Here is a 17,746-nt window from a genome sequence, read left to right as displayed (position 1 = left end):
AAATGAATTCCCCATTTTGGTATCTGGTTCCCAGACTAGATCTTCCTGTTTTAATTACCTGGTCACTGCAGGGGAACGCTACTTCAATGGAGATGACATGTCATCTCTCTCTATTTGCCCTGTGTTAATTAGTTTCTCTCTCCCTAGCTCTAATTAGTTACACATGTTCAATCATTAGTCCTACTTCAAAGGAGGTTGTAGTGTCAGCTCTTCTCCCTTCTAGAGATGTCTTATGGATTTTAATGTTTTCTCTCCCACCTCTTGCTTTTAGAAGTAGCATGGGGTACTGATTTAAAGATCGTCTCCCACGCCCATCTTCCAGCACAACCTCCCTGGGTCCCACAAAACCCTCTCCTTCTGGATCTCTGAGATTTCGCTGCTCTGTGAGGTCACTCAGCATCTCCAGACTGGCCTTTATGGGTAGTGCAGTCTGAAACTCCTGGGTAGCCAGAGGCAACGTTTAGGACCCAACATCACAGAAACATGTTCTGGGTCAGTAACTGGTCCTGATAATCAACAGGAAGTTGCGCTACCTGCATTATGGGCACTCCAACTGCGGGTGACAGCGACTATGCAGTCTATGCCCCCAGGGGATAACAACAGTTTCCCATCACCCTGACAGCCTGTCGACCCTTTCCCCTCACACTGACAGACTGGGGATACTGCTTTCCTACCACCCTGAGAGGCTGTGGCACGGAAATGTTCGAGTACAAACAATATACCTGGGGGTTCATTCCTGGGAGCCTGTGCTTGTGCTTCCAGAATCTCTCTGTAACTCAGAGGAGACTTCTGCCACAACCACTTCCGGTTGAAGAATGGAGGAAGGAGGTTCTGGAGGGGATACAGAATCAAAGCGTCAGGATAAGGCATCCACCTTTACATTTTTAGACCCTGGTTGGAACGTAATGGTAAAATGAAATCGAGGGGAAAAAAAGCGCCCACCGAGCCTGTCTGGGGGTCAATCTCTTAGCGGCCTCGAAATAGGCCAGGTTTAGGCCTTCCTCTGGTGAGTCTCCCTCACACCCGCCGCTTGTTGTGGTAGATGGCCAGACCAAGTACGAGGTGGAACAGGTGGTGGATTCCCGTATGCTCCACCGTTCACTTCAGTACTTGGTCCATTGGAAAGGGCACGGTCCTGAGGACCGGTCTTGTGTGCCAGCGCATTCGGTCCATGTGGATCGGTTGGTCCAGGCCTTTCACGCTCATCGTCCAGGGAAGTCTGGGAGTCCCGTGGCCCCCCATTGAGAGGGGGTACTGTCATAGTCCAGTCCAGAGTTTATTTTCTGCTGTCTTTACTCTGGATTGGTCATGCAAGGGTTAATCTCCTTGGCTCGTTCTGGAGCTAGCTGGGCTATTTCAGTCCTTCACAGCCTGCTGACCAGTGCTAGTGATAGCTCAAGCTTCCAGTTCAGAGCCTCTGACCCTTGTATCTTGGTGATCCTCCTGCCTTTAACTTGTATCTTCGTGTTTGACCCAGACTGATCTCTGACCCCATCTCTTGGTATTCATCTCTGCTGCTACACTCTCTGACTGGCTTTTGATTGCCTAGCTTGTACCCGACCATGTCTTCTGTCTCATGTTTTTGAACAACGCACTCATGTTTGGCTTTTTGATCCTCAGCTTGGTATTCTGACTACGTGTATTGCTGCTACTTCTGCTCCTGATAGTTTGACTCGGTTCGTCTGACCATTCTCTCATTACTTGTGACACCTGTGCAGTTGCTCAGTGTTGCTACGCTTAGTGTGTAACCTCTCTTCCCTCACCAGCTCCCCCTGGTGGAGGTTTCACTACACCAGATACATAACCACCTTGGATTTGACGAAGGGATATTGGCAGATCCCCATGGCACAGGAAGCCAAGGAGAAGACTGCGTTTTCTACACCAGACGGATTCTTCCAGTTTGTCTGGATGCCGTTTGGCCTGCAGGGAGCTCCGGCAACCTTCCAGAGGGCTATGGATAGAATCTTTGCACCTCATAAGCTATACGCTGCTGCGTACCTGGATGATATCCTCATCTTTAGCCCGAACTGGGAGAGTCAACTGGAAAAGGTCCAAGCAGTATTTGATGCTCTAAGGGAGGCAGGATTTACAATAAACCCAAAGAAGTGTGCCTTGGGTAAAGAAGAAACCAAGTACCTGGCATCTGTAGTGGGTCGAAGCGAAATAAAACCCCAAGTCAGTAAAGTGGAGGCAATTCAAACATGGTCGAGACCATTTTCCAAAAAGCAAGTTAATGCCTTCCTGGGGATCGTGGGATATTACAGGAGGTTCATCCCAAACTTCGCCATGGTGGCTGCGCCTCTGACCGATCTTCTTAAGGGGACAAAATCTGTAATGGTCCGAAGAGGCAGAGTCAGCCTTCCAAGAAATGAAAGGGGCTCTGTATATGCAACCCATTCTGATGGCCCCGGACTTTAACCCCTTCCTGACATCTGACGTATCATCCCGTCCACGGAACCCGGGCGCCCCTATGACCGGGGATGGGATAGTACGTCATCACGATCAGCGGCGCTCCCGGGGGAGGCGCCGCTGATCGCGGCCGAGCGTCAGCTGGTTATCACAACTGACACCCGGCACTATGTGTCAGGGGTGGTCATGGACCGCCCCAACACATTAGCCCCTGGCACACCGCGATCGTGTTTGATTGTGTTTACTGGGGGTTTAGAGAAGCATCGGCAGGGAGGGGGCTCCCTCCGTGCTTCCCTGAGACCCCCAGCACGAAGTGCTGTATTCGATAAACTACAACCAATGACACCATATGCGTGTTTATACGAGCTTTCCTCGGCTAGATATAGTCATGATAAGTTTTGTAACCAAATCATAACTTGGAGAAAGGGGGGATGAAATTCTCCAGCTGGCCCCTTTTGTGAGGTCACTCAGCAGAGGCCATAAAGCATGCCAGTGAGCAAGACAGTCAGTTGGAGCTGGAATCTTCATGCTGAAAAGACCTGCAGATGTCTGGGGATGTGTTGCTAGCTGCCCTTCCCCACTCCCCACATGGTTTGCCTAATACCAACTAAGCACATGTAAGTGTTAATCTCTGTTCTTAATCCTTGTTGTTTTATATTTGCAATGTATGTATTTAATGTCTCAAATTTGTAACAAATTTTTATATTTGTAATAACTGCCCTCTTTGGGGAATAAATCATAGAATTATCAGTCTGTCTTCATGCTCTAAGAAACGAACACGTGCCTTTAGATAATTGCGCTACTAATTTGGGGTTTTGCTACGGACCATCTTAATTAACTCTTTGATTAAGTGAATCGTGGCTGGTGGCAGCGTAGTGTGTTCGGTTGGTTGGGCAGCTGGCAGTACAGAAGGGTCTTATATGCTGAATGGGTGGCTGAGGCCAAAGCATTGATAATTCCCTTACTGCAGTAGTCTAATCGCCTGTGCCCAACAAGCAGCCCGTCCTGCGACTAATTATCCTAGGTATAGTTCCCTGACTGACCTGAGGATAAGGGGGCGCCGGAGAGCTGCGAGTTACAAAGTGGAACTGACAAAGTGGGATATACATAAATCCCCGCAGTTTGTAGAAGGTTGTTAGCAGTGGTAGGGTATCCAAAATAACCCCCCCCGTGATAAATTGTTAGGGCAAGACTAGCTTGCTGTATTTTTGTCACATGGTGCCAGTGGTGGGATAACTAAGATAAGCCCCCACTGTGCCTGTGATAGCCATGTCGGCAGTATGTTGCGTCCCTTCGTCCGCTGACATACCCGTCCCAGCGGCGGGATTGTCACATATTGGTGGCAGCGGTGGGATAATCATAGAGCATTAGTGATTTGGTTTGAGCAATCATTCCACTCACTAAAAACCTGCACGGTTCCAGCGGGAATCCTGCATCATAGGTTTTGGAGAACAGACTCAGTGTTTACTAATCCGGAGACATTGTACTTGCGAGTATCCCCTCCCTTCTCTCCGTTTTTCTTTTCTATCTTTTATTTGGCAACCATGGCTACTTGGGGAGAATCCCATTATAAGCAGCTTAATAAGAACACCCTGAGGTCCCTGTGCAGGGAAAGCCAGATTGATGTCACCGACAAGACCAAAGCCCAGTTGGTCGCGGCTCTAGTGCAACGGAATGAGAGCCAGGGCGCAGAAGGCAGCACTAGCGCCAATGGTGCGGCCGCAGAGGTCCAGATGGTGCAGGTCGGCCATACCGGCAGCCAGGAAGTCCTGTACCGCTATCTGCAAATGGCCCTACAGCAGCTCCCTGCCGAAGACCATGATGGACGTCTGAAGCTGATCCAGCAAGCTCAGGAGAGAGCTGAGCGCCAAGCAGAGGCTGAGAGAGCTGAGCGCCAAGCGCAGAGAGCCCATGAACATGAGCTGCTCCAGCAGGAGGGACATCCTCCATAGCCCGCAGCAGTGAACCCAGCAGAGTCCTAAACCCCGGCCACAGCATTTTCCCATGATGGAAAAGGACGGGGACTTGGACACGTTTCTGCGAGCCTTTGAGAAGGCCTGCAGACAGTACCAGCTGCCTAGCAGACAATGGGCCTGGTACTTGACCCCAAGCATTTGTTTCCCTCCGGCCCGAAGAAGATAACAACTATGAGGCCATCAAGCAGGCCCTGATCGCCAAATACCGGCTGACTCCTGAGGTATACTGAAAGAAGTTCCGGAACCTCCAACGTGGCCCACATGATAGCTATAGCGATGTGGTGCAAGGACTCAGGACCCACTTTGACCAGTTGATCCTTGGACTGTCAGTTGATTCCTTTGAGCTGCTATGGGACCTGATGATCAAAGACCAGTTCCTGCATCTTTGCCCAGCTGAGGTCTGACAGTTCATCCTGGACTGCGAACCAACGAATGTGGACAAAGCGGCACAGATCACCGACAACTATGAGGCCAACCGGAAGCCAGAGACGCGGAGGCCAGTCACCACCAGCTGGAGAGGGGGTAAGCCTGTAACCAACCCCAGTGCCCCAGCTAGCCATCCCTCTGGAGGCCCGGTCCCTGTTGCCAAAACCAGGCCTACTACTGACAGTCGCAAGTGTTTCAACTGCGATCGGACTGGTCACCTCAGTTTCACCTGTCCGGGAAGGCCGAAGAACCCCCCCAGCCAAGGCCTCTGGGCCCAACGCCTCTGTTCTTTTGGTGGGAGGTGTGGTTGGGAGGATTGATGACAACGTTCAACCCGTCCAAGTGGGGGCCCGTGTTGCTAAAGGCCTCAAGGACACCGGGGGTGAACGAACCCTCATCCGTCCTGGACTGGTGGCCCCTGAAGAGTTTGTTGAGGGGAAAACCCTGACTGTCACCGGGATTGGAGTGTCACGATCCAGGCAGGATTGTAACAGATAAAAGCACATGTAACCTTTTTTTTCCTTTAAGCTGTTTGCTTAAAGTTAGTTTTGCCCCCGGTGGACATTTGGGTCATTACACAGTGGTGTCTTTAGTTCTAGTTTTGCCCCCGGTGGCTAGCGTTATTACATGTGAATCACTAGCAGGTGTGATTGCTCTGGCTCTTACCTATAAAGGAGTGTCAGTTAGTTGCAATCATTGTTGGTAATATTGGTCATTTCCAACCATCCTTGGTGAAGGAAGGAGCTGGAGAAGAGTTCCTTGCAGCTCAGTCAGAGTCCTGGTGTGGAAGGAGCTACAGAGAGGAGTTCCTTGCAGCTCTGACAAAGCTTGGTGAAGTAGCAGCTATTCAGGAGGAAAGCTGTACTCAGGTGCTGGATTCTGTTGCTGGGAGCAATAGCAACAGAGCAAAGCTAAGTGGTGTTTTCCATGTTTGTAACTTTCCTTATGTGTGTTTTAGTGCAGTGGTGGGATTAGTTTCTGCACCATCCAATTCATTAGAAAGGGATAGATGCAGGGCGAGCTAGGGATTTTAGGTATCCTGCTTGTCGCCAGGTGCGGAACCTGCTTAGGGACCGTCAGGAGTGTAGACACTGACTCAGGGGAGTGCAGGAGGTCTCCACGTCCCCATTCCCTCCATTGTATCGGTTTCCCTGGTGTTTCCCTTAACTCTGTAAATTCGCCCTGCTGGAGGCGGTGTATCCAGATACACGTGTAATTATTGAAATTCGCCTGCTGGAGGTGGTGTATCCGGCTGCACGTTACATTGTTTAAATTCGCCCTGCTGGAGGCGGTGTATCCAGGGTCACGGGTGTCATAGAAATTCGCCCTGCTGGAGGCGGTGTATCCAGTCACACGTGACATTACATTATCACCAACCTTACATTTTGTTCTGCTGAGCCATGGACCCAAGGCAGACCGTTGCCCAAATGCTGCAGATCTTTACTGATGAGATTAGGGGCCTGCGCGGTGAGTTGGTGCAGCAACTGCAGCTGTTGGTGGGCTTTGGGGGCTTCGTTCAGAGACAGGCTCAGCCAGAACCCAAGATATCCCTCCCTGACAGGTTTTCTGGAGGGAGAGGTCAATTCTTGGCTTTTCAGCAAGCCTGCAAATTATATTTCAGGCTACGCCCTCGTTCATCAGGGCGTGAAGAACAATGGTTGGGAATCATTATGTCCCTTCTTAAGGGGGAACCCCAATCCTGGGCCTTCTCCCTACCGGACGATTCACCATCGTTAGAGTCCGTGGATGAGTTTTTTGCGGCTTTGGCACTGGTGTATGGGGATCCTGATGGCGTCTCCCTGGCGGAATCCCGACTCCGTAGGTGTAAACAGGGAGCCCGGGTTGCTGAGGAGTACTGCTCAGAGTTTAGGAGGTGGGCTACTGACCCTGCACTTAGGAGTCCTTGTCATGCTACGTCTTGGAGGGAATGCCAGTGCCTATCGTTTTAGGCCTCCCTTGGCTGAAAAAACACAACCCGGTAGTAGATTGGCGGGCTAGGGAAGTAGTCAGCTGGGGGCAGTCGTGTAAGGGCTGCTGCCTAGGGGCTACTGCCTCTGCCGTCTCTCTACAACCATCCCCTTCCTCTCCAGTGGGAGCAGCAGATGTGCTGCAGGAGAGTAGGGGTAAGTCTCAACCCTCGCCATTAGCCAACCCTGGGAGGCGGAGACCTCGTGGTGGAAGGGGTTGGAGAGTGGTGTACCCTTTGGTGAATTGCGGGGGTGTGAGTGTGGTGACATAGGGGGACGCCTCTGTTGTCAGTTCCAGAAAGAGTTCACCGTATTGTGACAAACGAATGTGTGGCAATAAACGTTCAGGTCCAGACCTGTGTGTGAACGAGCATGTATGGGTGACCACCAAAAAACATCCAGTGGAAGTGTGTTGCGGAGTCTTGTCAGCTCGAGTTACCCCCAAACATGCACATATACAACTCGTTCCCCAGGTCAGCGCTTTGAAGATGTGTGTTGCCTCCAGAACATACATTGTTATGAGTTCATTTTCTCCTTCACCTTTGATGTCTGATGAACTCCCTCTTCTGGTGAAAGGAGGTAGTGAAATTGATTTGGATGGGAAGAACCTGTCATCTGAACAGGTGGAGTGTGATTGGACATCCGGAATCTATGAGTGGATATAAAGCAGCCGACGCCCTGCAGGGTTGCTGGTGATCCTATCTGCTCTGAGCTCTTGCATCCAGTTAGTTCCTGTCTACTAAAAGCTAAGTTTTTGCCCTGCTATTATTCCATGAGATTTTGACTGGTTTACCTTGTGTTTGTGTTCAGCCAGCCCTTGCTGGGACTGGCTGAATTGCATTTTTGTCTCTGATCAGTTGATCTCTTTGTTCTGTCTTCAGAATATATCGGAGTGCTGATATAGGGATTTTGAAGTCTAGTGACTTCAGGGCCATTTTTCCTATCAGAAGTGTTGGGACATTTTTGGTAGGGTTTTTGCGGATTGCAGCCGGCGTCTTTTCTGTCCTTTCCTATCTAGTTAGTTGGGCCCCATCGTTTGCTCTGCCTTTCTTTCTGTCTGTGTTTGTGTTTTCATCTGTTTTCACTGTCAATACATGTTGGGGGCTGTCTATTGCTTTGGGGTCTGCTCTGGGCCAGTTTAGATTTCCCCTTTCTTTCTTTAGGCTTATATAGTTCTCCGGCTGTGACGAGGTGTCCAGGACCACCGTAGGAACACTCCACGGCTACTGTTAGTTGTTGTGAATAGGATCAGGGGTCTGCAATCCGCTAGCTACCAACCTCTCCGGTTTTCTGGACTTAGCTTGTATTTTTGTTTTTTCCTCCTCCGGTGACTCATTCATAACAGTATGTCATCCAAATACACAACCATAAAGCGTCCAATAAAATCAGAGAACACGTGATAGATGAAATTTTGGAAGACCGCTGGAGCATTGGTCAGACCGAAAGGCATGACAAAATTTTCAAACAACCCTTCAGTAGTGAGAAAAGCAGTTTTCCACTCATCTCCTTCCCGGACCCGGATAAGGTTATACCCTCCCCGTAGATCTAATTTTGAAAACCACTTAGCTCCGGACAACTGGTTGTACAAATCAGGAATAAGTGGGAGGGGATACGTATTTCTCACAGTTATCTTATTTAACTCTCGAAAATCGAGGCATGGGCGCAAACCACCATCTTTTTTCTTTACGAAAAAGAACCCCGCCGCCATGGGAGAGACAGAAGGACGAATATGTCCCTTATGGAGACTCTCGGAAATGTATTCCTTCATAGCAGCCCGCTCGGAACCCGAAAGGTTATACAAGCGGGCCTTGGGCAATTTAGCACCTGGAACCAGGTCAATGGCACAATCAAATGGGCGGTGTGGTTGTAAAACTTCAGCCTCTTTTTCGGAGAAAACGTCCATATAGTCCTTTAGGTACTCCAGAATACCTTCAAGACCAACGGACAACACAGACACAGTAGCAAGACATCTTTCAGAAGAATTGGGACCCCATTTAACAATGTCCAGAGATTCCCAATTAATCACGGGATTATGTAATTGTAACCAGGGTAACCCCAACACCAGTCCCGCAGGCAGGTTGTCCATAACAAAGCATGAAATACGTTCCTGGTGCAAGGAACTCACTTTAAGGAGAAACTCCTCTGTAAGAAATAAGATGTCAGTCTTAGCCAGTAGTGTTTTGTCATTGGCAACAACATGGATAGGAGTCTCCAGCCTAACTGTCCCTAACTTACACCTGGACACCAAGTCAGAGTCAATAAAGTTCAACGACGATCCGCAATCCACGAAGGCAGAAGTGGATGTGGAGACACTCCCACAACAAAGTTCCACTTGCAATTCCATTTTTGAAAATGTAGAAAAAGGTACCTGAGAGCCTGGGTGACCTCCACGACGATCACCTGGGCTCAGCCGCTTGTTGGTCAGCGGACAGGAGGGGCAGTCCTTTTTCCAATGTCCAGAATCGCCACAGTGAAAACACAATTTTCCAAAGCGCCGTCGTCTCCTTTCTTTCTCCTTGAGGTCAATGGTTCCTATCTCCATGGATTCCAATGTAGGACTGGCTCCCCTTCCTTGGGAGAATAACGGGGTCTCAATCTGCATCACTCCCCTCGCCAGTAGCCTGCGATCCATTCGGACGGCTTGTGTCATAGCCTCCTCCAGGAAATCAGGCGGAGGGTGGAGAGCCAAGGCATCTTTCAGATGTTCAGACAGGCCTCTACGGAACAAGCCCCAGAGGGCAGCATGATCCAAGCAGACCTCAGCAGCCCAGCGTCTGAACTCTAAGCAAAACCACTCGGCTGAGTGCTTCCCATGACACACATTCATCACCATGTCCTCAGCCATATACATCCGATCAGGCTCATCATAAATATGCCCCAGGGCCTCAAAAAATGCATCCACAGTCATACGCTCAGGGGCAGTGGTCGGAAGGGAGAAAGCCCAAGCCTGTGGGGCTCCCCTTAACAGAGACATAATAAACCCCACTCTCTGACTTTCATCCCCAGAAGAGTGTGGTCTCAATGAAAATAAAAGCTTACAGCCCTCCTTGAAAACTTTGAATTCTTTTTTAACTCCAGAAAAGGTATCCGGTAACTTAACCGGAGACTCAGGGGAATCTAATGTAATATCCTGAGCCCCCGATGATAAAACCCCCTGCACAGTGTCAGCGATCAGCTGCTGAGACTGAGCCAGGGCGAGTTGTTCCCCCAGGAGTTTCTGAGACATCTGAGTCAGGTGCTTCACCTGCTCAGAAAGGGCATGCATAGAATCCATCACACACACAGGAGAAGGGGAGAGGAGAGAAAAAAAAAGGTAATGGTCAGTTATAATGTCAGAACCCTAATGTCAGGACCCGGTCAGCGTCGGCAAACTGCCACGCTGAGCAGGGTGACATACCCACACTACGGGAGAGCACGGGGTCCAATACTGTAGTGATGGTTCAAGCAGACAGGACCTGCGGCACTGAAAATAGTAAGAAGTCCCAGGACCTACGATCATGTAACTGCAGGGGGCGGGGCTTAGCGTCCTACTGCTGCAGATGATGTAATGTACCTACTGCAGGGCAACTGTTGTAGAGGAGAGGAAAACGCAGGGCAAACAAAAAGGGTCCAACACGGAGAGGTCAGTGCGGTACCAGAGGGACGAGCAGAGAATAGTCAAGTCACAGGCAGAGAGTCATACACAGAGAGGTAGCGAAGTACAAGAGGGACAGGCAGAGCTCATAACAGGGACAGAACCGGATCAAAACCAAGCAAGCAACAAGTTATCAGGCACAAGGCACACGTACGCAAGAGGTCAACTAACTCAGCCGAGGGCAGGAGTATAACTGACACCGGACCTAGGTCGAGTGAGCATTAAATAGCCGCCCTCTGCCAGAGAGAGGCAGAAACAATTAATCCCTGTCTGACCAGGATGGGCCAAAGAAAAAAAACCCCATCCTGGATCATGACATATGTATTACCGCTCATTGCTTATGGTATTGCCACTTGAATATGTTACCATTGTATAGAAAACGGTATATGTTGACTTGCATTCCTGTATAATATTACTTACATATTATGTGTTCTTTGTATATGTACAGTCAGGGATAGGTAGTGTATCCTTCTTGGGATATTAGAGAAGGACACTATTACTATACAGTTTCCCCTATAGACCAGGTAGTTGTAATTATGTTGCGGGCCACTAGGTCGGGGTATACTAGTGGGGCCTGATAGGAGGTTTGTTATGAATGAGTCACCGTAGGAGGCAAAAACAGAAATACTAGCTAAGTCCAGAAAACCAGAGAAGTTGGCAGCTATCGGATTGCAGACCCCTGAACCTATCAACAACAACTAGCAGTAGCCGTGGGGGGTTCCTATGGTGCCCTAGACCCCTTGATCACAGCCGGAGAGCTAAATAGCCTAAAGACAGAAAGGGAAATCTAAACTGCCCCAGAGCAGACCCCAAAGCAATAGGCAGCCCCCAACATATAATGACGGTGAAGCAAGATGAAAAAACACTAGCACAGATAGAAAGATAGGCTGAGCAAATGATGGGGCCCAAGCTAACTAAATAGGACAGGATAGAAAAGCTGCTGTCTGCAATCTGCACAAAAACCCTATCAAAACATGAGCCAACAGACTGACAGGGAAAAAAAGCCCTGAAGACGCTAGGCTTCAAAAAGACTATATCAGTACTCAGGTATTTTCTGAAGACAGAGCAAAAAGGCAAAAAGGAATTCAGCTCACCCCAGGAGGGAATGGCAGAAATCCAGAAAAACAATGCAAAACAAAACCAAAACACAAATGCAAAAAGCAGAGCAGAAAACTTAGCTTTTGAGGAGCAGGAATCAGACTGGTCTCCTAGAATCCCTCAGAGAAATCACCAGCCAGGCAGAAGGGCATCGACTGCCTTATATCCAGTCAGCAATTCCCGTCACCCAGTCATCATCATCCAGCTCAGGTGCTTGGTAATCAGCCTCACTACCTTCCTTCACCAGAAGAGGGAGTTCATCAGACCTCAATGGTGAAGGGGAAAATGAACTCAAAACAGTACCTCCCCCTTGAAGAGGGGTCACTGTTGTGAGTTCATTTTCCCCTTCGTCACTGAGGTCTGGTGAACTCCCTATTCTGGTGAAGGAAGGTAATGAGCCTGATTATCAGGCACCTGAACCTGATGAGGATGACTGGCTGAGTGGAGTCACGGACTGGATATAAGGCTGCCGACGCCCTTCTGCCCTGCGGGTGATTTCTCTGTGGACTTCTAGGACACCAGTCTGATTCCTGCTCCTCTAAGCTAAGTTTTTCTGCTTTGCCTGTTTGCATTAGTGTTTTGTTTTTGTTTTCCTTGCTTTTCTGGATTCTGCCATTCACTGCTGGGGTGAGCTGAATCTCCTTTTGCCGGTTGCTCTGTCTTCAGAATATTCCTGAGTACTGACATAGCTTTTTTGAAGCCTAGCGTCTTCAGGGCCTTTTTCACTGTCAGTCTGTTGGCTCTTATTTTCATAGGGTTTTTCATGGATTGCAGACAGCAGCCTTCCTGTCCTTTTCTATCTAGCTAGATTGGGCCCCGTCTTTGCTCAGTCTATCTTTCTGCCTGTGTTAGTGTTTTCATCTTGCTTCACCGTCATTATATGTTGGGGGCTGCCTATTGCTTTGGGGTCTGCTCTGGGGCAGTTTAGTTTTCCCCTTTCTTTCTTTAGGCCTAGCTATTTCTCCGGCTGTGATCGAGGGGTCTAGGGCATCGTAGGAACCCCCCACGGCTACTGCTAGTTGTGTTGATAGGTTCAGGGGTCTGCAATCCGATAGCTGCCAACTTCTCTGGTTTTCTGGACTTAGCTAGCATTTCTGTTTTTGCCTCCTACGGTGACTCAATCACAACAGGTCACCGAACCCTCATCCACGCCACCAGGGTGATCAGGGTGAGCCCGATGAAAGGCACGCACCAATCTTTTGGCATGAATATCAGAGGCAGAGACCCAGGAATTATCCTCCTGACCATAACCCTTCCACTTAACCAAATACTGGAGTCTCCGTCTAGCCAGACAGGAATCCAGTATCTTCTCTACCTCATATTCCATGTTACCTTCAACCAATACAGGGTCCGGAGGTGCCACCCCAGGAACTACTGGTTCAACAAACCTCTTCAACAAGGACTTATGAAACACATTATGGATTTTAAATGTGACAGGAAGAGTCAACCGAAAAGAGACCGGATTAATAATCTCCAAAATCTTGTAAGGTCCAATAAATCTAGGCTTAAACTTAGGAGAAGCCACCTTCATAGCGATATTTTTTGATGATAACCAAACCATATCACCCACCTTAAACTGGGGACCAATGGTCCTATGTCGGTTGGAAAACCGCTGGGCCTTTTCCTGGGAGAGAGATAACTTATCCACCACTTGGTCCCAGATCTGGTGCATTCTCTCCACCACAGTGTCAACACCTGGGCAGGCAGAAGGCTCCACCTGCCCTGAAGAAAATCGAGGATGAAACCCAAAGTTACAAAAAAAAGGTGACATCAAAGTGGCAGAACTAGCTCTATTATTTAAAGCAAGTTCGGCCAAGGGCAAAAATGAAACCCAATCATCCTGATCAGCGGAAATAAAACATCTCAAATACGACTCCAAGGTCTGGTTTGTTCTCTCCGTCTGCCCATTGGTCTGAGGGTGAAAAGCAGAAGAGAAGGACAACTGAATTCCCAGCTTGGAACAGAAAGTCCTCCAAAATCTAGACACAAACTGAACTCCTCTGTCAGATACAATGTTCTCAGGAATCCCGTGCAAGCGAACCATCTGTTGCAAAAACAGGGGCACCAACTCAGAGGAAGATGGCAACTTAGGGAGTGGTACAAGATGAACCATCTTAGAGAACCTATCACAAATCACCCAAATAACAGTCATTCTCTGAGAGACAGGCATATCAGAGATGAAATCCATTGAAATATGGGTCCATGGCCTCCTGGGGACCGGCAAAGGCATCAACAACCCACTAGAGTGAGAACAAGGTTTTGACCGGGAGCAAGTCCCACAGGACTGCACAAAATTCCTGACATCACGAGACAAGGCGGGCCACCAAAAAGACCGACTCACCAGATCTCTAGTACCAAAAATACCTGGATGACCAGCCAATGCAGAGCAATGAACTTCAGACGTCTCTTCTTCCACTGGTCAGGAACATACAACTTTCCACTGGGACAACGCTCAGGTTTGTCCCCCTGGAACTTTTCCAGAGCACGTCTCAAATCGGGCGAGATGGCAGAAAGAACTACCCCTTCGCCTAAGATGGTAGCAGGCTTGGTCACCACAGGAGAATCAGCAAAGAAGCTCCTAGAGAGAGCATCAGCCTTGACATTCTTAGTGCCAGGAAGAAAAGAGACCACAAAATCAAAACGTGTAAAAAGCAAGGCCCACCTAGCCTGTCTAGGGTTCAAGCATTTGGCCGACTCCAGGTAAATCAAATTCTTGTGGTCAGTGAGGAGCACAACTTGATGTTTAGCTCCCTCCAACCAATGTCTCCACTCCTCAAATGCCCATTTCATGGCTAACAGTTCCCGATTCCCCACATCATAGTTACGTTCAGATGGGGAGAATTTTCGGGAAAAGAAAGCACAGGGATTCATTTTAGATGTTACAGGATCCTTTTGGGACAAAACAGCTCCTGCACCAATCTTAGAAGCGTCTACCTCTACCTGAAACGGGAGTGAGACTTCAGGTTGCCGCAAAACCGGAGCAGAAGTGAACCTTCGCTTCAGCTCCTGAAAGGAAGAAGCAGCCTCCGGAGACCAATTCAACACATCAGCACCCTTCTTAGTCAGATCAGTCAATGGCTTGGCAATACTAGAAAATTTTGCTATAAATTTTGATAAAAATTAGCAAAACCCAAAAACTTCTGGAGGGCCTTCAAAGAAGTGGGCTGAACCCAATCATAAATGGCCAGTACCTTGGCCGGGTCCATTTCATTAGTTGATGGAGACAAAATAAATCCCAAAAATGAAATCCTCTGTACCCCAAAAAGGCATTTCGATCCTTTGACATACAGGGAATTCTCCCTCAAGATCCGGAACACAGTCCGAACATGTTCCACATGAGAATCCCAATCCTTGGAGAAGATCAAAATATCATCCAGATAGATAATCAAAAATTTATCCACAAAGTCTCGGAAAATGTCGATCATGAAGCACTGGAAGACAGAAGGGGCATTAGTGAGCCCAAAAGGCATCACCAGGTACTCAAAATGTCCCTCTGGAGTATTAAACGCCGTCTTCCATTCATCCCCATGCTTAATGCGAATAAGATTATACGCCCCCTGAGGTCAAGCTTGGTAAACCAGCAAGCACCTTTAACTCTGGAGAATAGATCCGAAATCAGGGGTAACGGATACTGATATTTAATAGTAATTTTGTTGAGGGCATGATAATCAATACAAGGCCTTAATGAACCATCCTTTTTGGCCACGAAAAAAAAAACAGCACCTAAGGGTGAAGAGGATGGTCTAATATGACCCTTCTCCAACACCTCCTTAATATAGGATCGTATAGCCTCGTGCTCGGGTACAGATAAGTTGAAAAGCCGACCATTGGGAAATTTACAACTGGGCATTAACTCAATTGCGCAGTCATAACTCCTATGAGTCGGCAAAGACGTAGACTTACTCTAACTAAATACATCAGAAAAATCAGCCAAATAGTCAGGAACATCTTGAGACTGAGGAGAGGTGGAGAAAACAGGAGTGTCACTAGAACACATTGACAACCCCAACTCACCACAGACACAGATTTCCAATCCAAAACAGGATTATGGGTTTGCAACCAAGGAAAATCCAGTACAATAGTATCATGCAAATTGTGCAACACCAAAAATTTACAATTCTCTTGATGGTCTGGAGCGACCTGCATTATCATCTGGGTCCAAAACTGGGGTTTATTCTCCACCAAAGGGGTAGCATCAATCCCGCTCAAGGGAATAGGGGTCCGCAGGGGCACCATGGGGAAACCACAACGTTTGGCAAAGTCAAGATCCATCAGATTCAAAGCTGCTCCTGAATCAACAAAAGCCTTAGCAGACAATGTAGACAAGGAGCAGAGCAGGGTAACTGCCAACAGGAACTTAGGCTGTACACTGCCCACCAAAAATGAGTGAGCAAAACGTTTTTCTCATTTAGGGCAGACAGAAATAACATGAGAGGTGTCCCCACAAAAGCATAACTTATTACGCCTTCTAAACTCCTGACGTTGCGCCCTAGACAAAACCCTATCACATTGCATGGGTTCAGAAGTTTGTTCAACAGGCCCCACCGCCTCTCACGTACTTTTATGTTCACGTAAACGTCGATCAATTTGAATGGCTAATGACATGGAGTCATCAAGACCAGAGGGGACAGCAAATCCCACCATAACATCTTTTACGGTTTCTGCCAGACCTTTCCGAAAGAGAGCTGCTAGGGCATCATCATTCCATTTAGTAAGGACCGCCCACTTTTGAAACTTCTGGCAATATAACTCCGCTGCATCCTGACCCTGGTTCAATGCCAATAAGGTTTTCTCAGCTTGATCAATAGCATTAGGTTCATCATACAACAACCCCAGGGCCTGAAAAAGCGAGTCCACATTAGCCAGAATAGGATCTCCAGGTGTCAGAGAAAAAGCCCAATCCTGGGGATCGCCGCGCAGATGGGAGATGACAATTTTAACCTGCTGCACCGAGCTCGCCAATGAATTAGGTTTCAAAGCAAGAAATAGTTTACAGTTATATTTGAAAGTCAAAAATTTTGACCGATCCCCCGAAAACACATCAGGAGTAGGGATCTTTGGTTCTACAGCAGATGATTGAGCGAGATAGGCAGAAATTCCCCGCACTTCAGCAGCGAGCTGCTCAAGACGATCGGACAATTGCTTAGTCTCCATTAAAGAAAAAATCCTCCTACGACCCCAGAGAAAAAAAGGAAAAATATATAAAACATTTTGACACTTTTTTTTTTTTTTTTTTACAATTCTTTCCTTCTTTTGAGTACCCTAGAGTCTACAGTTTAGGCTGGTGATTCTGTTATGAATGGGTCACCGAGGAGGATGGCAGCAACCCGCTAAGCCACCAGGAAACCAGAGTGGTTGGTAACTGAGCAGATTGCAGACCCCTGATCCTATCAACACAACTAGCAGTAGCCGTGGAGCGTACATACGAAGCCCTAGACGCCTCGGCACAGCCGGAGAACTAACTAAGCCAAAAGCCAGAAAGGTGAAATCTAAACTGCCCCGGAGCAGATCCCCAAAGGAATAGATAGCCCCCAAACATATATTGTCGGTGAGACAAGATGAAGCACAAACACAGGCAGAAAAATAGACTGAGTAAATGGTGGGGCTCAAGCTGTCTAGATAGGACAGGACAGAAAAGATACTGTCTGCAATCATGCAAAAACCCTGATAAATCCAACACATCTGATATACAAAATACCTGAGGCCACACGACCTCACCCTCACTATATCAGCACTCTGGTCTGAACTGGAAGCAAAGCAAAAAGATACCAATATAACAGGGGACTGAACAAACTGACACAAGCTGTAACATATGGAGTGGGGCCCAGCGCTGCCCCCAGCAGGGAGTACGCTGAACCCTAGCAGCAAAGCAGAAAGCAGACAAAGGTACAACCAAGTTAGATACAAAAGAAAAAAGAAAAAATCACCAGCAACCACCAAGGGCAGCCTGCTTAATTATATGCTCCCAGCCAGTTATCCCAGGTTCCCAATTATCATCCATCAACCTGGCCAGCTCCACTACTCCCAGAAACCACCAGAGGAAGCAGAGGGATCTCCGGCTCAGATGTCCGAGCAAGGGAATTCACAACACAGGACCTTGGTGTGTTGGAAACACTTATCCGTACCCTCTCTGAGGAAGCTGACGTGGTGAAACGCCCGTAAGAGGGAATAGTGGTGAATCTGCCATCTTTCTCTGTACACTCCCGGCATGTCGTCTGTAGGATCTGTAATCGCCA

Source organism: Dendrobates tinctorius, unplaced genomic scaffold, assembly GCF_039654945.1.
Source record: "Dendrobates tinctorius isolate UK_male_01 unplaced genomic scaffold, ASM3965494v1 ptg000305l, whole genome shotgun sequence".
Taxonomy (NCBI): domain Eukaryota; kingdom Metazoa; phylum Chordata; class Amphibia; order Anura; family Dendrobatidae; genus Dendrobates; species Dendrobates tinctorius.
This window is presented reverse-complemented; position numbering follows the sequence as displayed.